This window comes from Lepus europaeus, chromosome 20 (genome assembly GCF_033115175.1).
Source record: "Lepus europaeus isolate LE1 chromosome 20, mLepTim1.pri, whole genome shotgun sequence".
NCBI classification, from domain to species: domain Eukaryota; kingdom Metazoa; phylum Chordata; class Mammalia; order Lagomorpha; family Leporidae; genus Lepus; species Lepus europaeus.
In genome coordinates this window covers 38,326,799-38,334,504 of record NC_084846.1, presented here as the reverse complement: position 1 = coordinate 38,334,504, position 7,706 = coordinate 38,326,799, and the positions used below count along the sequence as shown (strand labels likewise).

Sequence of the window (7,706 nt, the reverse complement as noted above, 5' to 3'; positions counted from 1 at the left end):
AAAGAATTTGGGAGAGAAAAGAGTAGAGATCCTTTTCCCACTGTATTCTGCTTAAGGCATTTTCCCCCCATTAAGGTGAGAATCATGATATAGAGAAAGAGACCTCAAAAACAGGGAGACTGAGCACAAGAGGGAAAAAAACAAAAATAAGAAAACAGCAACTGGCTCCCAGGGACTGGAGAAAATTAAAAAAAAAAACCACGTTAAGAACCCATCAGTGTTTTCTACTAGTCATCTCCATCTTCCTCTCTTTCTTCTCCATCATCATCATCTTCTTCTTTCTCTTCATCATCAATGTCTTCCAATCCTTTTTCTTCCATCATCATCTTCTCCTTCCTCTTCTTCATCATCCATATCAGGAACCACGTACTATAATGGAAGGACCCAAGACGGCCAAATATCATCTTTGATTACCTAACTCATCTGCACCTGCATCAGAATGGTCAGTAAACCAGATGAAGAAGCTCTCTCGTTCCTCATGCTGCCTCTTCCTGCTGGCTTTACTCTGTGTTTGACTTGAACGATTCGTCAAATCCTTTCCAGATTTCCATTTGATTTCAGTGAACTTTTTTTTTTAAGACTTATTTATTTATTTGAAAGGCAGAGTTACATAGAGGCAGAGGCAGAGGCAAGTGGGGGTGGGGGTGGAGAGAAAGAGGTCTTGCATCCACTGGTTCACTCCCCAAATGACCACAACGGCCGAACCATGGACAATCTGAAGTCAGGAGCCAGGAGCTTCTTCCGGGTCTCCCATGTGGTGCTGGGGCCCAACGACTTATGCCATCTTCCACTGCTTTCTCAGGCCATAGCAAAGAGTTGGATTGGAAGTGGAGCAGCCAGGACTCAAACCAGCACCCATATGGGATGCCAGCAGCACAGGCAGAGCCTTTATCCGCTACGCCACAGTGCTGGCCTCTCAATGGACTTTTCTTTTTTTTTTTTTGGACAGGTAGAGTGGACAGTGAGAGAGAGACAGAGAGAAAGGTCTTCCTTTTGCCGTTGGTTCACCCTCCAATGGCCACCGCGGTAGGTGCGCTGCGGCCCGCGCACCGCGCTGATCCAATGGCAGGAGCCAGGTGCTTATCCTGGTCTCCCATGGGGTGCAGGGCCCAAGGACTTGGGCCATCCTCCACTGCACTCCCTGGCCACAGCAGAGAGCTGGCCTGGAAGAAGGGCAACCGGGACAGGATCGGTGCCCCGACCGGGACTAGAACCCAGTGTGCCGGCGCCACAAGGCAGAGGATTAGCCTATTGAGCCGCGGCGCCGGTCCTCTCAGTGGACTTTTAAGATAGATCACCACTCTCATTCAGATGAAATTCTTTGGAGAGAACTTTATCTTTGAGTAAGGATTTTCATCAAAATAAAAATCTATCCTGTAACCTGATTTAATATCTTCAAGTTCTGTCACTTCAACTCTGGTCAGATAAAGCAGCGCCTCTTCATCCTCCTCCCCAAGCAGTGCAGATACTTGCAGATGGCTAACAAATGCTGTTACGCAAAAATCTGGGATTTTGGCAAGAGTTCTGACCTCTTCTGAAGAAATGGTTGGAGGAGTTTGTTGTATCTCTGTGCTACTTTCAAAATCTCCATACTGTCTTATTAAGTCTGTCTATTTCATTTTGTACTTTATCCATATGTTCAATTGCTTCTTATTGTTCTTTTTCTCCCTGTCGACAAAGCTCAAGAGACCCATGTGTCCACCGGCCTTGTGCCAGGAGGTACTCTCAGCTTCTTCCTTTGAGGAAGGACCCAAGACAGACATTTGTGGACCATGCTTCCAAGCACCAGCACCAAGCAGGAACTCATTTTTTTTTTTTTAATCTGTATACATATGTATTTCCACACACATACATAGAAGTAGATACAGATGAATGTATGAATATAAACACATATATTTCTTGAGCAGACAGTTAAAGCAATGACTTCCCAGTAGCAATGAGCACTTCTAGTGTTGGGCTCTTGTTTTTTAAATACTATTCTCAAATAAAAGGAATCTAGATATCTGGAACAATAGTTGATTCTACTCTTTCTCTCTCCCTCATGGACCCAGGACGAACTAAGCAAGGTATGAAATTCTCCTTCTGGGGCTGGCGCTGTGGTGTAGCAGGTAAAGCAGCTACTTGCAGTGCTGGCATCCCATATGGGTGCCCATTCGAGTCCTGGCTGCTCCATTTCAAATCCAGCTCTCTGCTATGGCCTGAGAAAGCAGTGGAAGATGGTCCAAGTCCTTGGGCCCCTGCACCCACGTGGGAGACCCAGAAGCAGCACCTGATTTCGGATTGGTGCAGCCCTGGCCGTTGTGGCCATCTGTTGAGTGAACCAGCAGATGGAAGATTCTCTCTCTTCCTCTCCTTCTCTCTCAGTGTAACTCTTTCAAATTAAAATATTAAAAAAAAAAATGAATTCACAGAAATGAAGTCATAAAAAAAAAAAGAAAATGAAGTCTTGTGCACTAAAAATCAATACAGGCTTACTTTTTTAACAGATAAGTCAGATGTTCTTTTTTTTCTTTTTTTTTTTTTTCCCATTTCTGACAAGTTTATTGAACTACTTAAAAAAAAAAAAAAAGAAGAAGAAGAAACGGTATAATTCTGACCCTATATCTCCTTCATCATAATGTGAATATGGGCACGACAGAAAAACAAAGGCTGGAATACCAATAAAATAGGATGGATTAATAGCATTCAGTTGTATGTCAACTTCAGCAGAATTATATTATACTACAAAGATTCCAGAACTCTTATCTCAAGTAAGCTGAGATAACATTATTCAATAATTCAATGAAAGCACAGAAGATATACTTGTCAACATGCAAATGATAAAAGCTATGACAGCTAAGAAATACATTATGTGACACATTCAGAATCCAAATGAAATTTAATATGGAAATACATGGATCCAAGCCATGGGCCTCTTTCCCTATCACCTCAGTCTGGGATCTGAAAGACAAAATTCTAGGCAAAGATCAGAACTACCTACAACAATAATAATGCAGAAAAAAGAGGGGTGGTGGGTCACATTTTATCTATTCAATCAAAAATTTCTTCTAATTTTTTAAAAAGACTTTATTTGAGAGGTAGAGTCAGAGACAGTGAGAGGGAGAGACAAAGGTCTTCCATCCGTTGGTTCACTCCCCAAATGGCCACAATGGCTGGAGCTGTGCCAGTCCGAAACAGGTACTGCTTCTGGGTCTCCCATGTGGGTGCAGGGAAAGGCCCAAGGACTTGGACCATCTTCCACTGCTTTCTCAGGCCATAGCAGAGAGCTAGATTGGAAGTGGGGCAGCCAGGACTCGAACCAGCCAGGAGCTTCTTCGGGGTCTCCCACACAGATGCAGGGGGCCAAGTACTCGGGCCATCTTCTACTGCTTTTCCAGGCCACAGCAGAGAGCTGGATTGAAAGAGGAGCAGCTGGGACTAGAACCAGTGCCCATATGGGATGCCAGTGCCACGGGAGGAGGATTAACCTACTGTGCCACAGCACTGGCCCCTAAAGCTCTTCTAATTTAAAAAAAAGTTTTGAAATAGCAAGATAAAATAGCAGCAAAGAAAAGGTAGGAATATCTTAAATGACAGTATGTTCCGTAAGTCGATAAGACATTAAAGATACCCTAAAAGTAATTTAACGTTAGGCATTAGCAGATTTATACAACATGTAGAAAGACATATAAACTATTTTTTAAAATTAACATATATCACTTGTACATTTTTATAAAATCTATACAGGGTATTATTTCAATATCTATATACAGCATGAACTGATTAACTCAGGAATTTGTATTTCCATATCCTTATCATGTCCTATGTTTGGAGCCTATGAGCTCCTCTCTTCTAATTCTTCACGAAATACATAATGCATTATTGCCATAGTCACCACGCTGTGCTATGAAACATTAGAACACTTATGGGGCTGATGTTGTGGTGCAGCAGGTTAAGCCATTAAGCTGCTGCTTGCAACACCCACATCCCACACTGGAGCACCAGTTCAAGTCTTGGCTGCTCTGCTTCCAACTCAGCTCCCTACTGGGAAAAGTAAGGGAAGATGGTTCAAGTGCTTGGACCCCTGCCACCCATGTTGGAGAACCAAATAGAATTCGAGGCTCCTGGCTCTGACCTACCCAGTCCCAGCTGTTTTGGCCATTTTGCGTATGAACCAGCAAATGGAAGATCTTTCTCCATCTCTCCCTTTGCCTTTCAAATAAATAAATATTTTTTTAAAAATAAAAAGAACATATTCCTTCTGTGTTTTAGTGCGTGTTACCAATTTCCATCTCTCTATTCTTCCTTTTTCCTGCCCTTCCCAGCCATTAGGTAACACTATTCTGCATTCAGATCAACTCATTTTAGCTTTTATATATGAGAGAGAACATGCAGTATTTGTCTTTCTATATCTGCCTTATTTCACTTAACATAATGACTCCTAGTTCTATCCATTTCATTCTTTTTAATGGTTAAATTTGTATGGTTCCATTGAACATATGCATCATATTTTCTCTATCCATTCATTCTTCAGGTTGATTCATCTAGGTTGATTCCATATCTTGGCTAGTATGAACAGTGCTGCAACACAAATAGGAGTATATGATATCCTTTGACATATATATAAGACAGAAATTGGATAGCTGCCTTAATCGGCACATCTATTTTTAGTTTTTTGAGGAACTTCCATTCTGTACCCCATAATAGTAAACTGCATAATACTAAATTGCATTCTCAAAATTGTAGAAGGGTTCCTTTTTTCCCCACACACTGTCACATATTTTTTGTCATTTTAATAATAGCCATTCTAATTGGTTTAAGATGGCAGGTATCTCACTGTGCTTTTGATGTGCATTTCCCTGATGATTAATGAGTACTGTCATTTGTTTCATATTTCCGCTGGCCATTTTTATTTCTCCTTTAGAGAAATGTCTATTCAAATCCTATCTCTGTTACATTTTTAACTGGATTGTTTGGGCTTTTTGAGTTGTTATATATATAAAATGGTATTAATCCTTTGCCACGTGAATAGTTTGCAAATATTTTTTCCCAATCTGTAGGTAGTTTTGTCGGTCTGCTGTTTCCTTCATTATGTAGAAACTTCTATGTTTGAAATAACTTCATTGGTCTAGTTCTGCTTTTGTTGCCTGTGGTTTTGGAGTCTTACCATTGTCTTGAATTGTTCCTCCTACGTTTTCTTCTAGCACTTTCATTTAAGTCTTTGAGCCATTTTGAGTTGACTTTTGTTCTAGCCTGAGAGGCAGGAACCCAGTCTCAATCTTCTGTATGAAGACAACCATCCAGTTTCCACAGCATCATTTATTGAAGAGGTTATTCTTTCTTTGCTGTATGTTTTTGGAACCTCCCTCAACAATCAGTAGTCTGTAAACACATGGATTTATTTATTGGATCTGTATTCTGCTTCAATGGTTTGTGTGTCTATTTTTATGTTAGTATAATGCTGCTTTTGTTATCTGAGCTCTGTATTGTATCTTAAAAGGAGGTACTATGATGACTCCAGCAAGGTTCTTTGTATTCAAGATTGCTTTAGCTATTCAGGGTCTTCTGTGCTTCCATATAAACTTTAAAGTTGTTTTTCATATTTCTATAAAGAATGTCATTGGTATTTTTGATGGGGATTACACTGAGTCTGTAAACCATATTGAGTAGTTTAGATATTTTAACAGTATCAATTTTCCCAACCCATGAACATGGGAGGTCTTTCTATTTTTCTGTATCTTCAATTTCCTTCATCAGTGTTTTGTTAAGTTTTACTGCAGAAGTCTTTCACACCCTTGGTTAAGTGTATTCCTAGTTGCTTTTTTTTTTTTTTTTTGGTAGCTATTGTGAATGGAAATGTATCTATGATTTCTTTCACAGTAATTTTGTTATTAGTATATAAAAATGCTATTGAAGGGGCTGGCTCTGTAGCATAGCGGGTAAAGCCACAGCCTACAGCCTCCCATATGGGCGCCGGTTTGAGTCCCAGCTGCTTCACTTCTTAGCCAGCTCTCTGCTATGGCCTGGGAAAGCAGTAACAGATGGTCCAAGCCCTTGGGCCCCCTGCACCTGTGTGGGAGACCTAGCAGAAGCTTGCAGCTCCTGGCTTCGGACCAGCGCAGGTCCGGCTGTTGCAGAGTGAACCAGCAGATGGAAGATCTCCCCCCGCTTCTCTCTCTCTCTCGCTCTCTGTATAACCCTGATTTTCAAATAAATAAAATAAATCTTTATAAAAAGTGGTACTGATCATTTATGTTGATTTTGTATCCTGAAACTGTACTGAATTCATTTTTCATTTCTGATAGTCTTTTAGTAAAATTTTAAGGGTTCTCTATATATAAAGAATCAATTTATCTACAAACAGGGATAATGCTACTTCCACCTTTCCTATTTGTATGCCTTTTATTTCTTTCTCATCTAATTTTCTGGTAAAAATTTCCCGTACTATATGGACTAAAAGCAGTAAGAGTGGACATCCTTGGGACTGGCGCTATGGTGTAGCGGGTAAAGCCGTCGCTTGCAGTGCTGGCATCCCATATGGGCACCAGTTTTGAGTCCCAGCTGCTCCAATTCCAACCCAGCTCTCTGCTATAGCCTGGGAAAGCAGAAGATGGCCCAAGTTCTTGGGCCCCTGCACTCACATGGGAGACCCGGAAGAAGCTCCTGGCTTTGGACTGGCCCAGCTCTGGCCATTGCGGCCACTAGGGGAGTGAACCAGCAAAACGAAGACCCCTCTCTCTCCCTGCTTCTGCCTCTCTGTAACTCTGCCTTTCAAATAAATCAATAAATATTTATTTTTAAAAAAATGGACATCCATATCTAATTCCAGTTCTGAAGAGAACTTCTCCCCATTCAGTATGATGCCGGCTTTGGGTTTGTCATATATACTCTTAGTTATATTGAGGCATGTTCCTTCTAACCCTAATTTGTTTGTTTAAATCATAAAACAGGTGTTGGATTTTATCAAATGACTGTATGTATTTACTAAGATGATCATATGATTTTTAGCCTTCATTAAGTTCACCTGGGATACTAGTCTATAATTCTCTTTTTTGTCATGATGTCTGGTTCTGACATCAGAATAATGCTGGCCTCCTAAAAAGAATTTGGAAGAGTTCCCCCTATTCAATATTCTGGACTAGTTTGAGAAAAACTGGTGTTAGTTTTTATTTAAAAGGCTGGCAGAATTCAGAATTCCTGGGCTTTTCTTTGCTGGGAGCTTATTATTACTTCTTTAATCTCACTACTTATTATTTGTTCAGCTTTTCTATGTCTTCATGATTCAATTTTGGTAGTTTATATATATCCAGAAATTTATCCAATTTGGTAATGCATAGTTTATTCATAACAGTTCCCCAATAATTATCTGCATCACCTATGGCATTTAATTTTTTCATTTCTTATGTTGAATCTCTTTTTTTATTGGTTAATCTAACTAAAAGTTGATTCTTTTTTAAAATATTTTCAAAAAACCAACTCTGCTTCACTGTATTTAAGTTTCTATTTTGTTTACTATTTCTGCTTTCATCTTTGTTATTTCTTTTCTTCTAATCTTATGGTTGGTTTGTTCTTATTTTTCTACATCCTTCAGATGCATTGTTAGGTTATTTATTTGGAATCTTTCTCTTTTATGTGGGTGTTGATGGCTATCAAGTTTCCTCTAAATGTTGTTTTTGACATCTCCCATGGATTTTGATAGACTACTGCCATTTTCACGTCTCAAAAAA

General features: G+C 39.9%; 1 pseudogene; it reads right to left on the bottom strand.

Annotated features, from left to right (window-relative positions):
- Positions 1-227: 227 nt before the first annotated feature.
- Positions 228-1,774, bottom strand: LOC133749390 (protein SET-like; annotated as a pseudogene).
- Positions 1,775-7,706: the final 5,932 nt, after the last annotated feature.